Source organism: Halichoeres trimaculatus, unplaced genomic scaffold (assembly GCF_033239565.1).
Source record: "Halichoeres trimaculatus isolate MK-OKI-2021-1 unplaced genomic scaffold, fHalTri1.1 fHalTri1_scaffold_2, whole genome shotgun sequence".
NCBI lineage: Eukaryota > Metazoa > Chordata > Actinopteri > Labriformes > Labridae > Halichoeres > Halichoeres trimaculatus.
In genome coordinates, this window is record NW_027437180.1 from 34531803 (window position 1) to 34559756 (window position 27954).

The following is a 27954-nucleotide window of genomic DNA, read 5'->3' on the forward strand; positions in this document are numbered from 1 at the left end:
GCCCACCCCTGGTCTAATCACTTCTTGGCTCTACCTCCCAATATATTTAACATCCCCCCAAAAAATACGTAAGAACGGCGGCTGTCAATCATCATTAAATGTGACGTAAAGCCTCGTTTTTAACCTTTAATAACTAATGAAAACAAAACTTTTCAGGAAAAAGAGGACCTGAATACAAGGCAGCCAAATGATATCTTCAAATCACCACAACAACCGGGTGTGAGAAACATTCCTACGAGGTGTATTCATTTTTTAAAGTTTGACCACAGCCCATCTGGAATGACTAGAGAGATAGATTTTTTGACCTGTACTGCAGCCAGTCACCAGGGGGAGCAGTTTTTGTGGCGACCTCACTTCGAGTGGCGCAAGATGACGTTCATTTTTTATACAGTCTATGGTGAGTACCAACACCAGGTATCGGTGTCAAAAATAAAAAAGGAAATCTTACATCCAGTAAATCCTACTCGCCAGCAGTTGGCGCTACATTGCTGTGGTTTGACAACTCGGCAAATGTGCATCAGGTCCTGTTCAGACGGTATGAATGAACCAGGGAGAATAAACAATTAAACTACTTTATTTTTCTCTTCAGTTTATTTTAACAAATTTACTAGAACTTTGACAGTTGTGATTTTTTTTCCTTTTCCCATTTTTTTATTTATTAAAAACAAATCATAAACTCAAAGAGAAATTTTTGTGTTTTATTTTAAACATAATGGCAGAGTGACTGTGCTGTATTTGTTGGAAATTATCTGCCATTGTTAATTGACTTGTAGTATTGGTACTCTGTATCGGCGAGTACAAAAGAAGGAGTACTCGTACTGGTATCGGTCTGAAAAAAAGTGGTACCCAACATCCTTAATCATTATTGTTAAACTTAAAAGAAGCATTTCTCACTGAAGTTGTGCAAGTTTTGGTCAAAGTTGTAAAAGAAAGTTAAAAGCTTTAAATGTGCACCAAAAATTTACAGCAGTGTCTTCTATACCTGCGTTGACATCATGTTTTGGTTTCATTTCTGCCCAGAAGAAAATTATAACAATTTTGCTGCGTAAAGCTCTACTTTGCTGACAGCTTATGAGTGCGTGGGTCTGTGTTGCCTGATGCTCCTTTAATCTCCCAGTGTCTCACTATTATTTCTGCCAGTTGAGCTGGATCCAAGTTTGAGGAGATACTAACATGTCAGATGTACAAATATGTTGGAAATATTACAACGTTTTTTCAGGCTCCACATTTCCCAGCTGTCAGTGTTGTAGGCAGCGTGCCGTGGCAGCCAGTAACAGGCTTGCTAATGATGGCAGTTTATACTCAGTAAAGCTGACTGACGGGCCGTCATTACACACAGACACACACAGTAATGTGCACATCCCAAACACTGCACTGGCTCACTGAAAATCCAACATGTGCGTGGACGTAAACACACAAAAACTGTTGCAGTGAAACCGTCTGTGTTTCCAGTCTGGTGGAGATGGTGAAATCAATAATACATCTCATGTTCTGTGTGCTTCTGTGTGTGTGAGTGAGTGTGTGTTTTTGATAAACAGAGAGCAGAGGCTGGACTGTGTTTACTACAATGAGATGTTAACTAGAAAAACCACAATCCTTTAGTGTGGAGATACCTGGAGTTTCATCACACACAACACACAGGCACACACACAAAGACGCACACACAGCAGCTGCTGCTCCTATTTATCAAACGAAAGTCAGGATGCTCGGCCTCCCTCTGTTGTGCTCAGAAACAATCTCCAAACATTATGCACAATCATGTTGCCTGATTCTTGCATTTTCATTCTGTTCTTGTTGTTTTTATTTTACAGGGAACTAAGCAACACAATAGGAGAGGGTGAAAGGTGCTGTGGGTAATGAAATGTATGCAGCTGAAAACAGTCAGGATGTTTGTTCACAGCACTGTATAGAATGCCATTAAATCTGACCATCAATGGTGTCAGCAATGGGCAAGAGAGACAAAAATTAACTTTAAAAACTTGCTTTTCTCCCACTGGTGTAGGGCCGGGCGATATGAAAAAAATCTTATCACGATATATATATTTTTTTCATATCAGCGGATACTAATCACGATATAAATCGGAAGACTATTTTGCTAAGCTTAAATTACTCAATGAGTTGTGAAGAGGTCAGAAGGTTATTTTTGACTTGGTTTATGTTTTTGTCAGAGGTTGAAAATGACGGATGTACTGAAGAACATTATCCAACTACTTCAGATAAATAAAACAAAAACATCTATTACTTTTGTGATTAGTGGGTGTGTTGCGGGTGATCTACTAAGACTGTGTGTGCAATTGATAACAGGTGCACACTTCCCTTTTAAAATTAGGATTTAGCGTGTGCTACCCTCCTCTTTCAATTTACCCCCACACCACATTGAACACAGCAGTTTCTGTATAAAGCTGTGCCAGTTTGCACGTCTTTTAACCATGCTAAATATAGACACCACAACAGTGACCCCTAACATTTTCACATTCGATAAATTACTCTGCGAGTGCAAAATGATTATATTTTCATCTCCTCCTCCCAGATTGGTTAATCATATGTCTGTCAAAATATTCTATTCTAAAAAAAAAAACATCCACCATGTCTCATATTTCTATCAAGGAAAAGTTGCCTCGCAATATATATTCATCATTTTACTGCCCAGGCCTACAGTGCTGTTTTAGAAACCCCTTAGCCTCTTTCTGAAACACATCATTATGGCTGCTGTCTCTTTAAGGTCCCCCTACCCCACAAACCCTCCCACCCTCTGATTGGCCAGCCCTTTAGAGGCCTGTTGGGGGCCAAAGGAAGACAAGTTTGGAGGTCTTTACGTGATGACCTCAGCATTTCAGCAAGTCTCTTGAAGATCTGGAGAAGATCTTGTGAAACTCTTTTGTTATTTTTGAAACTAACCTTTTTGAGCAGAGTACAGACAGATTCAGCGATTTTCTACAACATGAGTAAATATCAGTTTGAAAATCTGCACATATTTACAACAAACATCCAACATTGTAATTTTCTATTTTTAAAAGATGTGAAAGCTTCATACCCCCTCTTTAAAGACCTGGGCCCATGTGCATGACAAGCCATTAGCGGAAAAAATGGACCGTTTTTACTAACGGTGAAAAAAATGTTGATTATTCGTGCGCATGAACCAGGTTATCTGCCAGAAAGAGCGTTTGCTGTAGTGGAGGTATACCCCATCATTACAGGCGCTAATGGCAGGATTACAGCGCCTGTTTGGCTGTTCAAAGGCGGACGTCACTCAATACGTTACAGTTTGAGACGAGATACGTTACAGTTTGAGACAAAATACGCAAAGACAGTGGACAATCCTTTGGAAGGGTGGCGATGTGTAGTCATATGGCAACTTTAGATTTAGGGGACACATTCTTTGAGTGAACAGATGACATAAGGGAGACAATCAAGGTCTCAAACCGGCGAGGCTCTCTGCCGTAAGTTTTCAAAGTTTGATTCGCTTTTTGCTTTTATAGGTCTGGTTCCTTCCAAGATACGTGTAAAAAAATGTTAGAGTTCATAAACTGTTTTAAGAGTTATTCATCGAGGTACTGGAGCATTGGTGTTGCACTTGTTCCTCAAAGCAGCTTTCAAATTACTAAATTTTGTTTTTTAAGGTTTTCCCCTGTGTGCTCAGCAACACCACATGCATATACTCTGTTCAAGATCGCCAAACTTTCTCTTTCTCTTTGTTTACCTGATTGACTCACTGATAGCAGCTGTTTGTGTTCTCTTGAAATAAAATCTCCATGTCTCCGGCTAAAAAAAAAGGTTCTCTCAATCTTCTCTCAGCCACACTGTTACCGCTCGTCAGGTTTATGACTGTTGATGAGTGGTAGACATGCGCAAGTCGAGTTTGTTTGGAGGTTCCTCTTATTTATGACGTAACCTGCACTTGCGTCTCTTTCATGGTGTAGTTCGTTAACTGGACAATTATTTGCAGTCGTACATGCGGCTAACGCTGCAGCTAAACAGGCCATTCCATAACAGAACATTAGGATTAATGGTCTCGTTTGTTTGATGACTGATTGTGCATATGGGTCCCGAACTTGTCCTGCGGGGCCCCCCTTTAACAAAAGAAAATAATTTCACACCATTGTTGATTCTTGAGAATAAAATCACAGATAGAGACAACCTGAGCATAACATACCAAATCAATCTGTGGAAAAGAGTCGAGGAAATTTCATCTCTGCCTGTTGACACTGTGGCAAAGGTGCGAGGCTGGTTGTGAAGGTCAGGACTTGATGATTGTTACTGGACGTTTCATCTTAGGTTTACTGCTAAGTTGAGTTGGACAGGACTTAACACGACTACAAGTTAGAGCTGTTGAATGTTTTATTTGTCAAAGTGTCAGCTGTACAGGAGAGCTGATCTGGATGAGGGAACTTGTTTTCATTTAAGGTGTCAAAAAGGCTTTTTTGACAAAAACCTTTTTTGTTGCTCAGAAGTTTCATATTCATCCAAAGTAATTACCTGGCACATCTCTTCTCTCTCTGGAACCATGCTTAAACGCACTTGACAGAGAAACTTGTTTTTATCGTCACTTCTGTTTTGATCGCGTTTAATGTGTGAACCATGTCAGCCAACAGCGCTGGATAAAAGCCCTGGCTCAGTCTGGAAACAGAATAACACTTTTTGTTTTTGCTCTTACTCAGCTGTGACTTGGAGGACATAGAAATACAGAAACTACAAAACTGAGGACAACACATGGTAAACTGCAGCACCAGATAGTCTCAGAAATACATATTTTCTTATCTTACCAAATCCCCTCAGGCTGCTTATAAAAGATAAATGATCAAGTTTTGAGTGCAGAATACATATTTATAGCACCTGGCTAGACCGTTACGTGCAAAGCATCGGTGCACATTCATGGCTCAGCTGCCTCAGGCGTCTTCTGCATTAGAGGCAAAAGTACACATAATGACAGTGTTTAAGAGGTTTTCATCAATAATCAATACTTCAGACTTGCAGCAGTGCTTTGTGGGTAAACAATGGGCACAAAAAAGCTCTCTTTTCTCATTGAGTTAAATGGATTTTTTTGTTTTGAAAATTCCTCCTTCATAGAAACTAGGGCTGAAAGACATATTGTTATCATATCTATATTTAGATATGTGCATTCAAGTTATCCCAAAATCAATGATATAGATTTTCCCTGTCCACTCTCTAATCAATGAAACCAAACTTGTTACATCATTTGTAATATAGTGTTTTTAATTTTCTGAAAAATGCTTTGATGCAGATTCAGAATGCAGATATCAGCCAACCCTCAAAAGTCTGCCAGTATAATAAACTGATAAAATAATGGGCTGAAGCTGCAGATTTTTTTTCAAGTGTTTGTGGTTATGTTTATTGACTATCAATTATAGAATTAGCCTAATTTGCCCTGGTTGTAGGTATTGTTTTGATTTCCTCAGGAACAGCATCACCCAGCTTTCAAGTAGGATTTATTTTTTTGTATTTTTTTTTTGAAATCATTCGTCATAAATAAATATAAGGGATAGACCAATATTATTTTTTGGGGGCCGATACCAATACCGATTATTTGTAGTCAAGGAGGCTGATAGCCGATATTTAAAGCCGATTTTAATTTGCAGCAAAAATGGAAATATTGGTGTCAAAATATTAAACAATACAAACTTAAACACTTAACTTAATTCAAACACCTTTAAGCATGAGTTTATTAAACAGCTCCCATGCTAAGAAGCGTGTTTTAGACAGTTTAATGAAAACTTAAAAATACAATTAGCTAAAGTTTTCTACAGTAAATAAAGTTTTCCAAAATTTCAATGTTACTGCAATAACTGTAGTAACTGCACTGCTGATTGGCTGTTTCCCAAGCCATGGCTCTGCTTGTAACCAATCAGATGATACTGTGGGTGGGACAGTGCTGGGGACTGAGTAGTGACTGCAGAAAGCAGAGCAGCTGCATCAGAGCTGCAACAGCGCAGTTTTAAATTTGTTTCTTATCGGCCGTCAGATTGAAAAAAGGCCGGTGCCAATACGCCTCAAAATTCCAAATATGGGCCCCAAATAACGGCTCCAATAATCGGCCGATAATTGGTCTATCCCAAATGAATATAAAGTTTCAAGTCTATATTTTTCCTAATTTGCACAAGGAATGAATATCCCCGTTGCTAGGCGCTGCCCAAGTAGCTGCCTGTTGCAGCAGCTCTCTCGTCTTTGTCCGTTTCTTGTAATTTTTTTCGTCTCTTTTTCGTAATCTTTGTATTTGGAGTGGATCATCACTTTGTATGGTTCATCATTGGTCACGGATACCAAACTTTTTGTGTCTTCAGTGATATTTTTACTACTTTTCTCCTGCGTTTGTCCGGAGATCCTACATGTAACCATGGCTGCATTGTTTACTAGGGATCACATTTTCACTTCTGATACGATACCGATACTGCAGCATTGAGTATTAGCCGATACCGATATTAATCCGATACAATATCAGCATTAAACATGCATACTTTTATAACTTATTTTGTAGTATGTCATGTTAGAAAAGGCTTGATTAAGTGATATTATTCAAACAAAGAACAGTAATCAGCATCAGTAGGTATGAGGAAAAACTGACCCATTTATTGTTAACCAATGGGTAACAGAAATTTTAACATTGAACATAAAAAATACTAGTAATTGAATAAAATAAAGAATAAATTAGAAAACCCAGAAAATAACCTAAATAAATCAAATAAAAACAGCAGGAGCGGAGTCTGGAATGGACTGCTTATATCGGAGTGCTTATAATGGAGGTTTTAGATGCATTCCGATACGATACCGATATTTGTTTTTTTGCTGATATCGGACCGATATCCGATATTAATATCGGACTGGGACACCTCTATTGTTTACATGTGAAATTAGCTGTTAGCAGCCTGTAGCATGTCAATGCTAACTAGTGTAGGGCTTGATGATTTCCCTCAAGCTGAGGAGGAGGTGAGGAAGACGTGCTGGTTCTCGGATGTGAGCTGGGAGGTGATGACGTGGACCTGTCCTTCCATCCATCGTTGTTGAGAACGTGGGATCTAGCCCCGGGGGATGGACGAGCTAGCTGTGCTAACCCAGCGGCATGGTGCTGTTCACGGACGTGGCTGATGTAGCTGACATCGGACGCCAGTGCCACATTGGAGGAGCTTCGCCTGCAGTGAGCAGACAGGATCCAGGAGACAGAGACTGAACAGACTGCTGGGGAGGCTCAGTCCTGGACCCTGTGGAGGTGGAGACTGGCTGGGCTGGAGAGTGGTGGACGAGTGGTGGACGGGATGTCGTCATCTAATTTCTTATGGACCTTTTTGCACTTTCTATACTCTTTCTTACTTTCATTTTCTTAAATGCTGCGGTGACTCCTGAATTTCCCCTCGGGATAAATAAAGTATTTTCTATTCTATTCTATTCTATTACATAAAAAGTGTGATAAGAGTATGCACCATAATACAATGTGCTACTTCCAATACAGAAGACAGTTGATGATCTCTGCAATTATGTGTGCAGAAAAAAATATCTGTATCAGCTTAATGAGTTGTTAAATATCAGACCAGTATTTAGCCATGAATCAAAAAATACTCCCATGACATGTTCAGGACAAAATTGGCAAGTACATAAAGTGTGCATCTCTGTCTCTAGGGGGCGCCAAAACCAACACAAACTGAGAGTTTTTCATTTAACTTAACTTCAAATATCTTCATCTGTTAGGAGCTTAATTTATGTAAAAGCATCAATGCAAACAAAATGCAAATCAATGGGTAACTTTAAGGGGAGAGCAGTCGAAAAAGGTCACCAGTAAAAACAAGTCTAACTGAAAACCACATATCAGGAGGAGGACTACATTATCTATACATAAATTTAAATACTTAGCGTTTACTTAAGCTTAAGGTTTATGAAATGTGTGAACTTTGGAGGTCTCTCACCAGGGAAAGCAGAGCATCTGAAAGCATTAATCTACACAACAACAACTGTCTGGCATGTTTTTAAAGTTTTTAAACACAAAGTTGGACACAGAGTCCAGTTATTTCCTCACTGTGTTCAGCAGCAGGAGGCTTCTTTTGCCTTTCAGGGGACAGTCCAATGAGCGTGTATATAAAGCGCACATTGGGACATACATAATACTGCAATACGAGTTGTCGCAGGTTAATTCCAAATGTTGTTTTACACTACATGCATCCAAAGACTCATGTAGGGGAAAAAGACATCAAACATGTTCATGCGTTTAACAAAAAAGCAATCATAAGGATCATAAACACAACAACAGTAAACCTAAGAGTGAATCACACTTTTTACTGAAGTTGACCATAGTTCAGTGCTCCCCCTGGGGTCTACGGAGAGAGTTTCTGATAGTTAATTTTCCTCTGCGCGCCCGTCAGTCAGTCATGTGTCACTGGTTGAGGATTGGAGGGCACTCATCTCTCTCTGTGCAGGAGCCGGAGAAGAGACCTCCCGTCAGGGGAAATTAACTCAGTTAAAGGGGCTGTCAAGATACACACATACACACACAAAACACTGCCTTTCCCACACAACTTCATTTTTATTAACTCTCCGTCTTTGATTTGAGGAGATAAGAGAGAGAATATTTGAATTGTCTGCTCACGACGTCCCCCTCATACAAATGACTTTCTCCCTACTTTGCCCAAACTCCAAACAAACCAAACAAAAGACCAACAGAGGAACTTCAGAAGAAGCAGTTTTAACAGAAGTCTCGGGATCAGAGTCGGATACTGCAGTGATTATCATCTGCCTCATTCCAAATAATCATCCAGGTGGTTGCAGACTCTGGTGGCTGAGGATTAATCTGTACTTACTGAAGCTGCATCTGACTGTTTGATTTTTTTCACTAAAAAAAGAAAACAAAAAGATCAAAGAGTTTCTTCCATTGGATAATGACCCGCACTAACTGGCCAGTGCCCACTTCAAAGCGTTAGCAGGTTGCTATCAGCGGGAGGTTGCTGCACGAGGCTGGGCTCCCAGAATGCTCTGTGGGTGGTGAAATATTCTAAATCAAAGTACAGAGGGTCACCGTCTGGTCATGTTTTGAGCAGCCACTCAGCTGTGCTGCATGGAGTCACCGGACAGAGGCTTCAGAGAGGTCGACCAGAGCACATTCAAACCTGAGTGCAGAAGTGAAGCCCCTACGGACATGTTGGAATGAATAGGTGGACAGAGAGGGGAAACTGGACATGTATCAGTTTGCTTTGCTGCATCAGTGACTTTAAGAGGTTTGCTTTGGATCAGTAACTGTCAAAGCCTCTGGATTTAGCTTCTACCAGAATAAGAAGGAAATCTTGAACGGTTTTCCATATTTTCAAGCACCAACACCAGTAAAGTGATTAGCTTCCAGCATGAAAAGAAACTATGGGAATCAGTAATATACCTGTTTTCAACCAGCATCCTGTAGTTCCTGGGAAAACAATACCAGGAACTTTAAGATTCTTATGGCCCATTGTTTGTCTGCACAGGAATACATCATACAAATCATGCCAGTGACATATGAAGAAAAAGTAAAGGTAACTGCAACACATCACCACATCAGTAGAGGGCGGTAAGACAAAAATGAAGGCTGTTAAGCAAAATTGACACCACAGAAGGTGAAAACAGCTCAGCATCTTTGTCTCGCACCATAGTTAGCCTGTTAGCACACATTCACACTATCAGCCCAAAAACAACAATTGTGTAGAAGTTATTAAACCAAATCAGTGACAGCTGATTCACCAATCAGACATGTTCTTGGACATCTAAGAAGTAATTTAGGGGATTTTTGACAATAGGAACTTCACCCAGGAACTAATCATTTTTTGAGGAACTATGTGCCTTTCAACCACAGGAACTAGGGTTGAAATTTATATCTGGGGCATCTGACCTTGACTCAAATTATGCACCCGTCTAGAGGTGCAGGTTTGTAGCATAAAGAAGTTTAAAAAAGATCCAGAACAACCCTCTCCTCTGGTCCCCAAAACCAACATCATAACTAATTCTGTGATTTATAACAATGATTTATTAAATAACACAGCACCCCCAAAAATACCTGTATTACACAAAACCTTAACCCAACCAAACAAAACAGACAGAAAAAGGAAGATTATAGTAATCTCCTTTTGACCAAAGTGTTATTGACACAAACTAAATACAATTTTCAAGGCTCATGAACAATTATCAAACAAAGACTGCTAGGGATGGGTAACTTTCACATTTGAAATGATACTGATGCCTGGTACCTGCCAGTTTGTACCGGTACTCACCGGTTCTTTTTTGTGTTTATGTGGTAAAAAATATCCATTGTTTAGTTATAAAATAGATATATATTTTTTTCAATTTAACAAATTTATTCTTCAGTATATAAACTTGCAATGCTGTTTTCATGTCCAGCATGGGAAATCTCCTACTCTTACTCTCCCTTACAGTCTCAAAGATGCATTTAGGTACCCAAACATGGTACCTTTTGATTTTACATGAAGCAGTATCGGTACTTTTGACAGAATTAGGTCGGTACCTATAAAAGTACCTAATTCAGTACCCATTCCTAAGGACTGCTAACACAACAAATGTAGGTTCGGAGGCCGAGAGAGTGCAAGCTCCTGCTGCTGCTAGTGAAGAAAGAATCTCTGCCATCGCAGCTGATGCCTGCCGACTTTCAAGCGGGGCAGTCTGATGTGAACCAATACAGGCGGTTTCCAGATCTGGGATGAGTTAATCAGGGATGTCCCGATCCAATATACTGGTTGGAACGGTGCGCGGCATGGCTATTTTTGGAGGATCGGATCGGATTTCATTACATGATCGGAACCGATCCAGTTCTCACATAGTTTCAGCACCATCACGCTTTGTGGCTGCTGTAAATCAAACCACGTTGCAAACATGTCTGCTGTGTGGGACTACTTCTCTTTGCAAAGCAATGATGGTAAAACAGCATCTTGCCACTTTGTAAAGTGAGTGTTCTTCAAGGAAGGTACCAACAAGGCTCATTTTAATACAACATGATTCATCATTTACCACAGAATCACCTAACCAAGTACGGGATTTATCAGAGAAAGGTAGCAGATTGGAATTGGCAAACCATATCATGAAAAAATCAGATTGGATCAAAGTCAAAAAATCTGTACCAGGACATCCTTAGAGCCAATCCCTGTTCACCCCTGCAGCAGCAACAAAGATGTTCACACACATATGGGAGTCTCACTCCCCCCACTCTCATGTTCCACGTACCAAGAAAGAAGAACAAAAGAGAGGAAAAAAACACTAAACCAAACACAATATGGCCAAGGTCGTAACAACTTATAATAGGATCTATCTTGCTGTGGATATCATGAATACGTTCTGTCATACTACTTCACACTGCAAAGTCCAAGAAATCCTTTTTTAAACACAGTAGCAAAAAAATATTGTCAGTTTTTTGACAGAGAGCAAGTATATTTTTATTTTGTACCATAATATCTGTGTGCAATCCAGTGTCCTGACCTTAGTGTATGAGCAAGGGCAGCACAGTGCCATCGAATTGTGGATACATTTTCTAGCCAAGGCAGGGAATCCAGATATTATGAGAGCAAAATTTTTGAGTGAGTGAAATGCAGCTTGATACAAATTACCAAATAGCTAAAGCATTACTTTTCAGAGAGAAAAAATGCTTATGAGTAAACGTTGTGACTAAAATGTTTTGAGTTCCCATCAACTTCAAGCTGACAATAAGTCTAGAAGGCAAAAACTCAACCTAACAGCTTTCAGGAGAAAACAAATATCTCATATTTTAGTTTCTCTCAAGACCTGGAAGTCACAGAAACTGGAGCGTCTGACTGACAGTGTTTATTTTACAAATTGTAGAATTTCCCAAATGTTTTCACATCAAATCTGCATCATAATAAAAGCCTCTGTGATAGACAAGGATGGTTACTTTTTTCCTATCTTGTTGTCTCAGACGAAGACAGGGGCTGGGGTCTACTGCACGTCTCCCAGGCCATTAAAAATAGATGTAACAAACTAAGAGTGACAAACTGAGGAGGAGGGAGAGCCTTTGACAAAGCCTCATTTAAACGCTTCAGCACGACGGAGTGACTCGAGCACCAACTCCCACACTGACAGCCCAAACCACAAGACAGCCCCGGCTCTAATCGCAAACATTTATTCAGATCAGACAACTGCACTGAACGCCTCTGAGGAGCTTCTCAGTGAGATATAAAAAGATTCAGCGAGGAAGAGGAGGGAAGAAAGACAGATTGAATGAGTGATACGGACGGAGAGGAAGAAGGGAAGGTCAGGGAAAGACAAAAAAAAAGAGGACAAAGACAGAACCAGGAACAAAGAAACAAAAATTAGACCCAGTGAGATTGAGGGGGAGTGAAAGCTCTTTTGTTAGCCTGCATTTAGAGACAAAGTGACTCCAGTCCCCCAGTGATTACACAGAGTAAAGAGGGTGAAAAAAAGAGAGTAGATTAAGAAATAAGTCTCCTGACTTTGCAGACTAAACCCAGCTCAGACTGAGACGCACTAATGAGAGGAGAATACAAACTTATATGAAGCACATTTTCAGTGCAGAGGCAGATATCAAACTCGAGTCCATCTGGGTATTTCTGCTGATTGTTTATTGAATGAATGTGAGTCACGAGGAAGAATATCGTCACAGAGTTCAGAAAGGACTGCCCCTAAGAGATTAAAGGAAGGAAGTTAGGTTTTGTTTTTCTTAATCTGAAGAGCTCTGATCAATCTTTGACAATCACTGACTACGCTGATGATGCTGCGATATATCTGACAGCTCGTGAAGAATAAACTTCAATTCAAACCCTGGAAAAACTGAAATCTTATTGAGTGTTTTTGTCTTATTTTCAGTAGAAAATGTCTGTTTAGACTCATTTTGAGGCACATTCACATGACCAGCCAAGAAAAATGTCTTTTTTTCAAGTTATTTAAAGACGAAAATGAGGTCTGAATTGCTTGTAATAAGTTAAAAATAAATCTGCCAAAGTATTAAGAGAAAAGTTACTTGTATTAAGAAATTATTCTAGTTGTAAGCAAATTTTCTAGCACATTTTTCTTGTTTCATTCGAAGATTTTATTTACTTGTTACAAACAATTTAGACCTAATTTTTGTCTTTAAATAACTTAAAACAAGATATTTTTCTCAACTGGTCAGTTGAAAGTGGCTCATGTCAAGAATAACAAGACAATTTTTACTTAAAATAAGACAAAAGTGCAGTGCATGCTGAGGAGACTTTGTGTAAAGCAATGAGTGAATATTATTCAGTCAGTTTTGTGCTTTTGAAAGAAATGTGCTCTTTGATCAAATGTAATATAATTTGCTTTGAAAACAGACCATCTGAAACATCAGTGTAGAATCTGACAATTTACTGAAAAAGGATTTTAAAGCCAATGATCATGAAAGCAGTGATGGAAATCTCAGCTGCAGCCTAACTTTCAGTTCATCTAGAGCAGAGGTCATCATTTGTTTAAGGGTCACAATCTTGTTTCTGCAGACTCTGTGATGTGATTATTATTTGATATACAGGCGGTCCTTGAGTTAAGAACGATTTCCGTTCTTATGACCTGTCATAACCCAAAAATCTGCACAAGTCAGATTTTTACCCTAAATATCCCCTAAATCTCTAAATAACTATCCAAATACATGTATTATACCTCATATTCATGGGAAAACAGCAAAGACAACTAAACTAGACATTTCAATTAAAATAAAAAATAGATACATAACAAACACAGACAATCTACACTATGACGCACCTAGAGACAAAGTGTACGATGCTAATGACTGTGTAGCACTGTGTAGCTGTGTGTTCATACATACTTGGCATAACTTCGATACCTTCTCACGTATATTTACTGGCGTCATACAGTAGAAAAGATGTTAGTCGAGAACCTCCTGTATTAAGTTTCTCTAGTTATTCTTTAGTATTTGTCAGTGTTAAAAGCCTCATATTACCTGTACCACAGCAGACCACCAGGGGGAGGCTGCAACCTATAGGCTTCAATTTTGTGCAGCTGTTGAGCTGTCCATTACTGTCAGATGCAGATGTGGTATATTGTGGAGAATGGTGTCAGAAGAAAAGCCTTTAAATATATTTAAGGCTTAGGAAGTGTCACTCCCACTGCAAAAAACTGAAATCTTATCAAGCGATTTCGTCTAGTTGTTAGTAGAAAATGTCTTTTTATACTTGATATTAGACACATTCACCTGACTAGTCCAGAAAAATGTCTTTCTTCGAGCTATTTAAAGGCAAAAATGAGAAACGATTTGCTTGTAACAACTCAAAATTCCCTTACTTGTTATAAGCAATTCAGACCATATTTTTGTCTTAAAAAAACTTGAAATAAGACAGTTTCCCAGACTGATAAGTTAAATGTGAGACATATCAAGTGTAATAAGCCAATTTTTACTTAAAAAAGACAAAAACACTTGATAAGATTTCAGTTTTTTCAGTGCTCAAAGAGCTCTAAGAAGACAGTTGATGCAGAAAAGCTTTGACGAAGAATGGACTGATAAGTCTGTATTTATAGACAACTTTTAGAAATGTTGTATCTGTGTGCCTCATCTGAAACCATCTGTCTCAAAAGAATATAATCTGAGGCGTCACTACAACACAAAGCATGCAAGCTTTAAGGAGTCACATCCTGAACAGTCAGAGGTCCTTCAGTAAAAGAAACATTTCTACTTTAAAACCTCAAAACTCCCATGAAGAGGAGTTATTAACCCAACTTCATCTGAACAAGAGAGGGCGACAAGTGTGTCTCTGCATGCAACCAGTCTGTGGTTATTTTTGATTGAAGTTTTTTGGTGGTTATTTTTTGATTGCACAAAATACTTTTCAGGGGGCTGATTTAAAAAATAAACAAATAAAGTAACAAAGTTTTTTCTCTTTACAAGGGTATTTTTCAGAAACATTCAGGGGGAGAGGATGGAAAACTGATGGGGGCTGGAATTGGCCCACAGGCCACCAGTTGACATTCACTGATGTAGACCAAGGCTGTTTTTAAAAGCACCTGAGGGTACTTATAGCGAAAAGGTAAAACTCACTTTGCCATGCCTCAACATGTGTGAATTGCCTCCAGCCTTTGAATCATCTCAACTGACGCAAAAAAAATCTTTCCAAAATCAGAGGTTCTGACTTCAACACTTACAGAATGAACATGTGAAGGTCTTCAAATAAAGTTAAAGTGATGTGACAAGCATTTGAACCATTTTCAGTGTTTGAAAAAATGGTCTATATTTGACTTTCTTTTTGATTTGTTGAACTGAAAAAGTATTTTCCAACAATAAAATTAAAATCAAAGCCTGAAAAGTGCTGGTATGGCCTACAGTTTAGGTTGGTAACCCCCTTGAGGCTAGCTTCCAAGAGGTTAGCCTGGGTTTTAATCCCACCTGCGGCCCACGTCATCCACTGCCTTTTCCACTGTAATTAAAAGCATAAAAAGCCCCCAAAATTTAATTAAAATTAAAAAAAGCTCTATACAAAATAAATACACATCACCTCTCAGACCAGGACAGAAATGAGCCAAAAACATTTTGGCCTACACAAGGTTACACCAGCTGTGGGGAAAGCAAAAACATCCTCGTTTGAATTTAATTTCCAATTTATGAACATATTTTACACACTACAAACATTTTTAGAGCTGCACCAGCTGTGACAATTCTCAGTATGCTAAAGTAACATCTGAAATCTCACATCGTCGGGTCTGAGTGAAGTCCTTCAGCCTGTTGATGGTGATAGAATCTTTATTTTTGTTGTGGAAAATTTGAGAATCTGTTGTGCTCTGTGGAGACTCATAATCAGCCCCACAGCGGGATTAAAGGGAAAATACAACACATCATGATTGTCCGTCAGTCAAATTCAGCTGCTCAGGCTTTTAGAAGTGTGTGTCTGCAAGTTAAATGCAGTATACGTTCTTGTGTTGGTGGTGAAACCTGGAGTGAAGAATTGTCAACACTTGAAGCAAAATGTTTTCATCTGTCTTGTTTTATCGCCTCCTGTGTTATGATTCTGTTTGGTTTTGGTTTTTGTTGTGGGGTTTTATGTTTTGTTGTAGGGTTTTATGTTTTGTTCTGCTTTTCCTCCTCCCCCTTCCCTTTCTGTTCTTTCACCTGCAGGTAGGTGAGTGGCAGGGGGTGTGGCTGGCTTCTCCACTCAGCAGCAGAGGCACACCTGGTTTCACTCAATTCATCAACTCTCCTATAAAAGCCTGGTCGTCACTTCACTGCTCTGCCAGATAATTCCGTTCTACTGGGTAGTTTCCCGACGTTCTTCCTTGTGGATTTTCAAGTTGCTCTTCACTGTGAGGCTTTTTGTGTTTTCTGCAGTTTTTTGGTTCTTACCTATGTCTTTTTGTGTGCAGATGCTCCTGGGTTCCTCGCTGCGTTTTTTCATCATCTATGTTCCTGTTGTCTTCTGAGGATTCTCATCAAGCCAGCCAGCTCCCTGCCTTCACTGCCTGAATTTTTGATTTATTAAATACTTCTGTTTTTTGTGACTTCAATTATCTGTCTCAGTCTCTGCTTTGGGGTCAGTGTGAACTAAAACTTAACAGAATTATCTGGCCAAGATGGACCCCGCAGAGACTGATAGATTAAGGCAGGCTCTATCTTCTCAAGGAGCTTTGGTTGGGCAGCACGAAAAGGCTCTGTGTGAAATAATGAGCACCCTTCAGACTCTTACCAATGGCATGGCACAGCTCGGCAGCCATCTTGACCAGGTTTCCACCCATCTTGCCACACTTACTGCTCCTGTTCAGGCTTCCGCTTCTACTTCTGCTACAGCTACGGCGCCAGCACCTGCTCTGGCTTCTACCCACATCCAGGCCAGCACTCCCCGTGAACCCTTTATCCCCACACCTGTCAGGTACTCAGGAGTGCTAGGGTCATGCAGTCAGTTCCTTCACCAGTGTTCTCTTGTGTTTGATCAGCAACCTTTGACATACACATCTGATAAGTCTAAGATAGCTTTCATTATGAGCTTGTTGACTGATAAGGCCTCAGCCTGGGCGCTAGCTATGGCTAACAGTAACTCACCCATCTGTGACTCTCTTCAGTTATTCTCTACTGAGATGCTCAAAGTGTTTGATCATCCCTTACAGGGTAAGGAAGCCAGTAACCGGCTTCTTTCCTTACGTCAGGGTTTTGATTCCGTTTCCAATTACTCCATTGATTTTCGCATTCTCGCAGCTGAAAGTGGTTGGGATGAGAAGGCTTTACAAGGAGTATTCTTTCGTGGGCTAAGTGAGGAATTAAAGGATGAGTTAGCTGCTCGAGATGAAACTACTTCCTTAGAGGAGTTAATTTCTTTGGCTATTCGTTTAGATAACCGCCTCCGTGAGAGGCGTAGGGAGAGAGCAGGCAGGCAAAGATTCCCTTTCTCCCTCTCCAACTCCAAGCCTCCACACCAGCCTACACCATCAGCTCATCAAGCAACCCCTTTGGAGTCACCATCCACCAGTGTCTCTCCGCCTACAGCATCATCTCTTCCCAGCTCGGAGGAACCCATGCAGCTGGGAAGAATGAGGCTCACTCCTGAGGAACGGCAACGTCGTCTTCGCCAGAGACTGTGTATTTACTGTGGTCAGGCTGGCCACATCCTGATCCAATGTCCTGTTTTGCCAAAAGAGCAGGCTCATCAGCCACGGAGGGGGCGCTGGTGAGCCATACTGCGGACGGTTCATCCCCCTCAAGACGCTTGCAGCTCAAAGGTACTGTTTCCTGGTCTCAAGTCTCTCATCCTCTCCAAGTTTTGGTAGATTCAGGTGCTGATGACAATTTCATTGACTCTGGTTTTGTGTCACAATTTAACCTTCCCTCCGAGCCCCTTCCTGAGCCTAAGGACGTGTTTGCTTTAGATGGAAAGCTCCTTGCTTGTGTCACTCATCACACTGGTCCTCTTTCATTGGTTGTTTCGGGTAACCATCACGAGACGATTTCTCTGTACATAATTCCTTCACCCTCCTCACAACTCGTGTTAGGTCTCCCCTGGCTCAAGCTCCACAATCCACACATAGATTGGTCCACTTTATCCATCACCAATTGGAGCCTGTTTTGTCACTCACACTGTTTGCACTCAGCTATACCTACCTCTGCCACTACCACGTCTGTGTCACCTAAACCTGTTGACCTCTCTTCTGTTCCCTCTGTGTACCATGACCTTCGAGAGGTTTTTAACAAGGACCGTGCCTTATCGCTACCCCCCCATAGACCTTATGACTGTAGCATTGACTTGTCCCCTGGTGCACCTCTACCTTCCAGCAAACTTTATAATCTCTCAAGGCCTGAAAAGGAGGCCATGGAGACTTATATTACTGACTCTCTTGCCGCTGGACTCATCCGTCCCTCAACTTCCCCGGTAGGAGCAGGATTTTTTTTTGTTGAGAAGGACAAGACGCTGCGCCCCTGTATCGACTACAGGGGCTTAAATGACATTACTGTGAAGAACAAGTATCCGCTTCCACTCATTGACTCTGCTTTTGCTCCCCTCAGCCAAGCCACCATCTTCTCCAAGTTGGATCTCCGCAATGCCTACCACTTGGTGAGGATAAGGGAGGGGGATGAGTGGAAGACAGCCTTTAACACGCCATTGGGACATTTTGAGTATCTTGTCATGCCTTTTGGTCTTACTAACGCTCCTGCTGTTTTTCAGGCTCTCATTAACGACGTCCTGCGTGACATGCTCAACAGATTTGTGTTTGTTTATTTGGATGACATTCTGATTTTCTCTCGCACACTCCAAGAGCATGTTCAGCATGTGAAATTGGTGTTGCAAAGACTATTAGAAAACAGACTCTATGTTAAAGCGGAGAAATGTGAGTTTCATGCTTCCTCTGTTAGTTTTCTTGGTTTTATTGTGGAGAAGGGCCAAATAAAGACAGACCCTGCCAAGGTCATGGCAGTGGCCGAGTGGCCCGCTCCTACAACTAGGAAACAACTCCAGAGGTTTCTTGGTTTTGCAAACTTCTATCGAAGGTTTATCCGAGACTATAGCCGAGTCGCTGCACCTCTTACCAAGTTAACTTCTGTCAAGGTTCCGTTTGTTTGGTCTGCTGAGGCAGAGGCTGCTTTTGTTCAGTTGAAGGGTTTGTTTTCCTCTGCTCCTGTGTTGTCCCATCCTGATCCTACAGCTCAGTTTGTGGTGGAGGTTGATGCCTCAGACTCTGGCGTTGGTGCTGTTCTCTCTCAACGTTCCACCTCTGATCAGAAGCTGCACCCCTGTGCTTTCTTCTCCCGACGGCTCACCCCAGCAGAGAAGAACTACGATGTAGGGAACAGAGAACTGCTGGCTATCGTTTTGGCCTTTCAAGAATGGAGGCATTGGCTGGAGGGAGCTACGCACCCATTTGTGGTATGGACAGATCACAAGAATTTGTCTTATCTTCGTTCTGCCCGCAGGCTAAACTCTCGCCAGGCTCGTTGGGCCCTGTTCCTGGGCCGTTTCAACTATACTCTGACGTTCCGTCCAGGCTCTAGGAATGTTAAGCCTGATGCCCTGTCACGTCAGTTTGCTCCACCGGTTGAGGATGTTTCTGAGGAGACTATTCTGCCATCTTCATGTGTGGTGGGAGCAGCTACTTGGGAGATTGAGAGGGTGGTCCAGGAGGCCCAAGTGGCGCATCAACCTCCTGAGGGTTGCCCGCCAGATCGTCTGTTTGTGCCTCCATCTGCTAGATCCTCGGTACTACAGTGGGGACATGCCTCCCGGATTGCGTGTCATCCTGGTGTTCATCGGACCCTGAGACTTCTTCAGCAACGTTTCTGGTGGCCATCTATGTCTACTGACACCAAGGAATACGTCTCTGCCTGCTCCGTCTGCGCCCGTGGTAAGGCCTCTCACCAGGCCCCGGCTGGTCTTCTTCGCCCTCTTCCCATTCCTCACAGGCCTTGGTCTCACATTGCTGTGGATTTCGTCACAGGCCTGCCCCCATCAGAAGGTAACACTACTATTCTGACTGTTGTTGACCGTTTTTCCAAGATGGTGCATTACATCCCCTTACCCAAACTACCTTCTGCCCTCGAGACTGCCTCTCTGCTTACCCAGCATGTTTTCAGACTGCATGGTATCCCACTGGACATTGTGTCGGACAGGGGTCCACAATTTTCCTCACAGGTCTGGAGAGCCTTCTGTCAGGGGTTGGGGGCATCGGCCAGTCTATCTTCTGGGTACCACCCTCAAACTAACGGTCAGACCGAACGAGTGAATCAGAATCTGGAATCAGCTCTTCGGTGTGTCGCTGCTCGTAACCCAGTTTCCTGGTCCACCTACCTTCCCTGGGTTGAATATGCCCACAACTCCCTGGTTTCTTCTGCCACAGGTATGTCTCCATTTATGGCCTCTAACGGTTTTCAACCTCCACTCTTCCCAGCCCAGGAGGCAGATGTGGCAGTCCCCTCTGTGCAGGGGCATCTTCGACGTGCTCGCCGAGTTTGGCGAGAAGCCAGAGCGGCTCTCACCCGTACTGCTGCTCGGAACCAGAGACTGGCAGACCGCCATCGCATTCCGGCCCCAGAGTATCAGCCTGGTCAGAAGGTGTGGCTATCCTCCCGTGACCTCCCTCTTCAAACTGAGTCCCGGAAACTGGCACCCAGGTACATTGGCCCCTACGAGATTGAACGCATTATCAACCCCAGTGTGGTTCGTCTAAAGCTTCCTCCCTCTTTGAATGTTCACCCATCATTTCATGTGTCACTCCTGAAGCCAGTTACCACCAGTCCTCTGAGCCCTCAGGTTGAACCCCCTCCACCCCCCCGGATCATTGACAATCACCCGGCCTTCACAGTTAAGAAGTTGTTGGATGTCCGGAGGCGGGGTCGAGGATTCCAGTACTTGGTGGATTGGGAGGGGTATGGGCCAGAGGAGCGTTCATGGATATCTCGCTCCCTGATTTTGGACTCTGCTCTCATTAGAGACTTCTATTCACGGTACCCTGGCAAGCCTGGTAGGCCGCCAGGAGGCGTCCCTTGAGGGGGGGGTACTGTTATGATTCTGTTTGGTTTTGGTTTTTGTTGTGGGGTTTTATGTTTTGTTGTAGGGTTTTATGTTTTGTTCTGCTTTTCCTCCTCCCCCTTCCCTTTCTGTTCTTTCACCTGCAGGTAGGTGAGTGGCAGGGGGTGTGGCTGGCTTCTCCACTCAGCAGCAGAGGCACACCTGGTTTCACTCAATTCATCAACTCTCCTATAAAAGCCTGGTCGTCACTTCACTGCTCTGCCAGATAATTCCGTTCTACTGGGTAGTTTCCCGACGTTCTTCCTTGTGGATTTTCAAGTTGCTCTTCACTGTGAGGCTTTTTGTGTTTTCTGCAGTTTTTTGGTTCTTACCTATGTCTTTTTGTGTGCAGATGCTCCTGGGTTCCTCGCTGCGTTTTTTCGTCATCTATGTTCCTGTTGTCTTCTGAGGATTCTCATCAAGCCAGCCAGCTCCCTGCCTTCACTGCCTGAATTTTTGATTTATTAAATACTTCTGTTTTTTGTGACTTCAATTATCTGTCTCAGTCTCTGCTTTGGGGTCAGTGTGAACTAAAACTTAACATCCTGAACCTGAAGTATCCTATTACTGGAGCATCCCTGTCATGAGTACTTTCTTCCACAGCTTTGAGCAATTGAAATGCTTTTAAATCTGAACTCCATGAATAAATAAAATTGGTTTTGGTCTTATAGAAAATAAATATGTTTAAAAAACTGGCATAGTACACCAGTGAAATGTTTGTATACTATTAGCATCTATTACCACACATTAGCGCTCTTTTATCCTGCTGTCCCAACAAGCCTCAGAAATACATTTCCCCAAGCTAATCTAATCAGCTAATGAATTGGCAGCTAATCAGATAACGTCTGACAAACACTTTGTGATTGTGTGTCTGTGTATAAGTGAATGTGTGTGAATAAATGGGAAAGAGAGGGAAGCAAAAGGACTCATTCAGTCAGGCAGAGAGCATCATGGGAAACAGATACAGGCTGACTGTAATTGTTCGATCCATCATCTGCCAAAGAGGGTGTGGAATAATCTCATGGATGAGTGGCAGGTTAAAAACACTGCTGTTGATCTAAACAGTAAGAGTTTTACAGGCTGACTGTGCGTGAAACATGACAGGACTATTTTCCCCTAGATGTTTCTGTTCCTGAATAAAAAATTCACACTAGTTCATGGATTCTTCATCTCAGAGGTCAACTTTAACTTTTTGGGTTTGTGGTCCCACATTCAGATTGATGCTCACACTGTTGCAAGAATTTCCCTGTTAAGAAATGCATAGAGAAAAGGAAGAGTACCAAAAAACTTGTATTTGTATTTGTGGTTCATTTGGATATGACTGTACAAATTTTTAACCCCGTAATGCCTGTAGTCGCAAATTTGTGACATACCCTGTCAGGTCTTGATGCAGCTGAAATGACTTTTGTATCTCATTATATTGACTCATATTCTTCACAAACCAAAGATCGTATCAGATCCACTATGTCACAATATAATGGTCAGGGGATTAACTTCTCATGTTTATAGATACAAAACAATTTACTTATAAATATTGTGTGAACTAAACTAAAATTTACAATCTCCACTCAATTTAACATCTCTAAGGATGTAAAAAAAATAAATAAATAAAAACAATCTATTTTTATAATTGTTAATTAAATCAGGCAACAAGGGGTTAATTAATCAGTGTAAAAAATAATTTCGGATTATCTAAACCAAGTATTCAGCTCATTATCAGCCATAGAAGAAAAAACTAAATATATAATAACTGTTAAAATGCTGGTTTCAATGACTGAACTTTAATGGAGTCTTCAAAATGACTTTTTGGGCTGGGTGATGGCAACTAAAGAAAAAAATAGCATTAATAATTCAAAAGCATCTTTTTAAAAGTTGGGAGGCTATAATGGATGTAAATTTAAGATGACTTGTAGAGTCATTTAAGACAGTGTCAGCATTTTCAAGACATGTGACTAATAAAATAATCTGTAATTCCTTAAAACACACGTGGAGGGAGCAGACAGTTTGTGTTACTTTTTTTTTTTTTTTTTTCTTTTTACATCCAGTCTTAAAGGTATATATGCTTAAATGTTGCATCTGGTCTAAATGGGTCCAAGTGCTGATGAAACCCATTTTTAAGACTAATATATTGTTTAAAACCCATATTTAATCTAAAATAAAACAATATGTGTTGATTTTAAAACTGAAATCGGCAAAGTCTCAAAAAAAGTTCAAAATGAGTTAAAAAACAGACATGACTCTGTAATTAGAGGTAGACCGATAGATCGGCCGGCCGATATATCGGGCCAATGTTTGGACATTTGTCTCTATCGGCCATCGGCCGTATTTTCTTTTAAAAAGCCGATTTTTGATTCGTTGTATAAAATGACGCAATTTTTGATCAGGCACAAAAAAGATGAGCACCTCAAACTTGTGGAATCACTTGGATACATTACATACTTTTGTTCAAATTATATTTATAAGTTTAAATTTCTTTTTTGACATTTTAAGAAGAGTGTGAATGTTTACTACTGCTTGTTACATTGTGTGTTTACTCAGAAAAAATATTTCATTGTTTTGAAAGCTGAATGAATGTTCAGAGGACTGGACACGACTTGTTGTAATAGATTTCTTTTAGTTGCTCAGAAATTGCTGCGTTTCACAAAAATGTGATAAATATATATTTATTTAACAATCGGCCTGAATATCAAATTGGAAAAATCGGCTATGCATATTGGCTGTGGCTGCCCAAATTTGGAAAGCATCGGCATCGGCCCCAAAAAAACCCGGTCGACCTCTATCTGTAATGGAAAGCAACTGGTGCTTCGGGCCTCCTTCTAATACCTTGATATTAGACAATTGAGAAAGAAGTCGCGGAGTCCAATCAGCCAAGGAGTTCAGTCAGCCTGAATCCAAAAACTTTATTCAAAACAAGCCATCTTGAACAAAGTGAGCCCCCTAGGTCCTCTAAACCTCTAAAGACCTCCAAGGAACCCCAGTAAAACCTCTAAAGACCCTAAGAAAAAACCTTTAAAAAAACTTTGAAAAACCTCTCCAAAAAAACTCTGAAGCAAGTCAGAGGCAAAGACATTCCTTTCCTCAGTACAACGTGTTGATTGTTCTTTTCTGAGCTACAGAAGCTGTCCTTCTTGAGTCCACATTTGGAAGGTGTACATTGGTAGTCAGTTTGGAGTTCATAATAGAAACTCCTGTTGCATCCTGAATTGGAGCAGGCTCAGGTTCAGTGTCCTCTAATGTTTCCATGTTATTTCGGACATAGCTGGCCTTGGACCTGAATGTCAGCCGGCTCTCCGGGAGGGTGACTGGTGGGACATGATGTCTTTATTTGTCAGTCAGACAGAGGAAATCTTTAAATGTGAAAGTTTTACTTAAAATCCAGAGATTTTCTAAGATCTTATTGATCAAAACAGCAACATTATGACATTCAGCAAGCTCATCCAATGGTCAGTGTCCAGCTTTATCCCCTGTACTCTTGAAGACATTGAAAGCAATGTCTGTCACCTGCCATTTTGTTCTTTATGATTCTGTTTACTCCTACCTCAAAGCTGAGGGTAAGATGCTGTACAATACTTGAGTTTTTTGGATTGTCCCTTAAAAAATGATACAACAGTAGGGTCAACTATTATCCCTGTTGGTGTGAGGATGCACAAGTGTGCGTAACACTGGTTGGCTTACAGATCTGAGGAGGCTTCAGTGATGCCGAATTCATGACATATTTCATCACACATTACAACAGTGCGGCTCCTTCATGGAGAAGTCCAGGTGCTAACCTGCAGTTCTGCAATATCATCATTAAATACAACAAAGTTCAAATCTGTTTTTGATCAACATTTTACACACCAAAACTTCTTCTTTGCGGTTAAGGTTGTATAATTCAGAGTTTTTCAAGTTTCTCTTTAATTTCAAAGACAGAGAGGTACAGTTAGTGCTGGAATAGAAGAAACACGGCCTCAAGGACAAAAGGCAGAATAAAAAGCATGATTATACCGAAGCAGCCATCAGTGGGTCTATCTTAGGAAGAGAACTGTTTTCACCATCCTATCTCACATTGTTCAGAAGACAAGTGAGAAGTCACTGTAAGTGGCTGAGGTAAATCTGCACTGCCAAGTGTGCAGAAAAGGCTCTACAGTCCCTTCCATTAGAGGGTCTATTAGACGATAGAAGTTCAGTTTTAGACTCCTCACTCTGAATAAAGCAGTGCCGAAGAGCGATCTGCTGAATCTTTTACAGGTCTGACTGACCCATTTTCTCTGGGCACTGATTCTTATCCACAGGAGGGAAAACACTCTCACCTGTGCTACCTTTTCTCTTTAATGGCATATACTGCACTCAGTTTATTCAAACACCACCACAGGACATGAGATGTTGTGCCTGGGAGAATCCAATCTGCATGTTACATTATTGATAAGTGACTGTAGATAGTTTCCAAAATTAGTTCTTGTCCTACTTCAGCTTTAAGTTTTCTGCTTTTGAGAGAAATACACAACTTTTTGATCAAATGTAACATAATCTGCTTTAAAACTCACAGCATGCTTTTTATCCACACAAATGTGTGCTAACTTTATGAATATGCTTTAAGTTGAAGTGAGATCTGGTCTTTCTCTCTTGTTATGTCCAGCAAATATGGATGAAGCAAAACTTTCTTTTGGGGTTCAATATATCAGACACTTAAAGTGGGGATACTGCAATTTTAAGGATCCCTTTTATATGTTAGTGCTCAAAAACCCTATTTTTCTGTCACTGATATTTTAGAGACCCCTTATTTCACCTCTGTTGGCAACAAGTCATTACAGCTGCTGCCTCTTTAAGGCTCCCTGCTACACAAACCCCCATTCCTCTGATTGGCTCACTGTCTGGAAGCCTGTTGGAGATGGAGCCATAGGCAGAGCTTGGTGTTTGAGGCCCACCCCTCCAGTTAGGAGAACATTATGTTACAACTAGGGTTGGACATCACCACTAATTTTCTGGATTGATTCGATTCCAATACAAAAGGTCCTGATTTGATTCGATTGATCAAATTTGATATTGATTTAGTAATAATGAAGTTACCCCTGCCACCAGGGTTGTGTTTAACAGCACATTTGTTTACAGTTACACATAGAAGATTCACATTTACAAAAAGAAGCAGCATTTTTTTTCCTTATGCTTGACTTTACACTACTTCTTCAAAGAACTGATTCTCACGACTTGCCAACCAAACTGTTATCATTATCTTTAAAACTTACATAATGCAGTTCTCTCCTTAGTGCAAACAACATCCCTCCACAGTAGCTATTTCACAAACAGGGCAGACTGGGAGAACAAATCAAACGCACCCTTCCCAACACTGTGTGTTAATGAAGCAGCAGACAGTACTCAGTGGATCAGTCTGAGGACAGACAGTTAAGTCATATATCCTGTTCAGACCCTCAGAATTAAACTGAACACCTTGTAACAAAAAAACACCCGTCAAAAAACACCAGCGTTTAACACGATGGAGCTTATCATTTAGCGCAAGCAAATTAGTTGTAGCTCCCATGAGCGTCAGCTGATGAGGAGGATGATTGACAGCGTTTTCTCATACTCTGACACAGACGTCATGCTGTAACTAACACATGGAAACAGGTGGTTTGACGCTGCTTTTCTGTAGTTCTGGGTGTGTTACGCAAAGACAACTGTATGCCAAAGTTATGATCTCCTAATGAACTTAAGTCTGCCGTGCCCAGATGTAGCAGGGGGAGAGCGTGAGGAGACACTGATCCAGATGAATCTTGAGCTGATCTCTACTTCATGTAACCTTGCAAAAACTCACTGTGAGATAAACAGAGTTATTGTATAGGGATGCACGATATTATCGGCACAATATCGGTATCGGCTGATAAAAGCTTAAAAACACGTTTATCGGTATCTGTAGATATGAAAATTTCTGCCGATAGGCACAGCCGATATGGTGCTATTCAGTTAGGATTATTATTATTTTCCATCTGAAAAATAAGCTCCTTAAATAAAATGTAGCACTTCATTTATTTGCACTGCAGAGCTCTGTGTCTGTCACCAGGTTGTTACAGTAGCTCTAAAATAATCAAATGCAACTTGGTTATGTTTAAAAATGCATTGTACATTTAAAGTTCATGTGATCTAAAGAAATTATTTTTCTGTATTTCAATACTGAATGTCTTGAGCTTGAAAAAATAATACATTTCTTAAAAGGGCTGGACAATTAATTGGATTTTAATCATGATTTCAATTTTGCCATCTGACAATCATAAAAACAATATAATCGAAGAAAAACAATTAATATGCCACACAGTGTAGATGTATGCAAGTTCCTGTGCTTTATAGCTCTTCTGTGTTCCATGTGCAGCCACAGCGAGTGTGTGTGACTTATGTGTATCAATAATACTGTATGTGCCATTCGCTGGTTCTTTAAAGTTGTGTTTAAATCAGTACTGAAGTTTCAGATTAAATGAATAATTGTGTATATTAATCGTGATTTCAATATCACTTAAAATAATCGGGATTCTTATTTTTACCATAATCGCCAAGCCCTATTTCTTATTTATGGTAAAATCAAATGTTTTTTGTCTTGTTTTATGTGTGTTTCTTAAACAAATAAGACCGTCACAATTAGAATAACATATAAATTCCAGTACAGGATAGACTTAGCTTTCTTCACAGTGAAAAAAACAAAAAACTTGTGATTATCGGTATCGGGCAAAAGGGGTTTCGATATTTCAGCATATCGGATATCGGCAAAAATCCAATATCATGCATCCCTAATTATTGTATGAATATTTATCCCCCATTGGCAGTCTGGAACTGAAATCTGGCCGGGAAAGGGAATATTTTCATTTTAATTAAAAGATTGATCCTTGGACTTTATGAATCAATATCAAATATTGAAAATGAGAATTATTATTTTTTTAACCCAGCTCTAGTTATGACCACATCATTTCAGCAAGTCTTTGTTAATATGTCTTGAAGATCTTGTGCAAGTTCCAGAAAATGCCAGTTTGATATAAGC

General features: G+C 40.7%; 1 protein-coding gene across 2 annotated transcripts in view; it reads right to left on the reverse strand.

The window, feature by feature from the left end:
• Positions 1-27954, reverse strand: part of usp43a (ubiquitin specific peptidase 43a) — a 225343-nt gene that overhangs the window by 123415 nt on the left and 73974 nt on the right. The window lies entirely within an intron of this gene.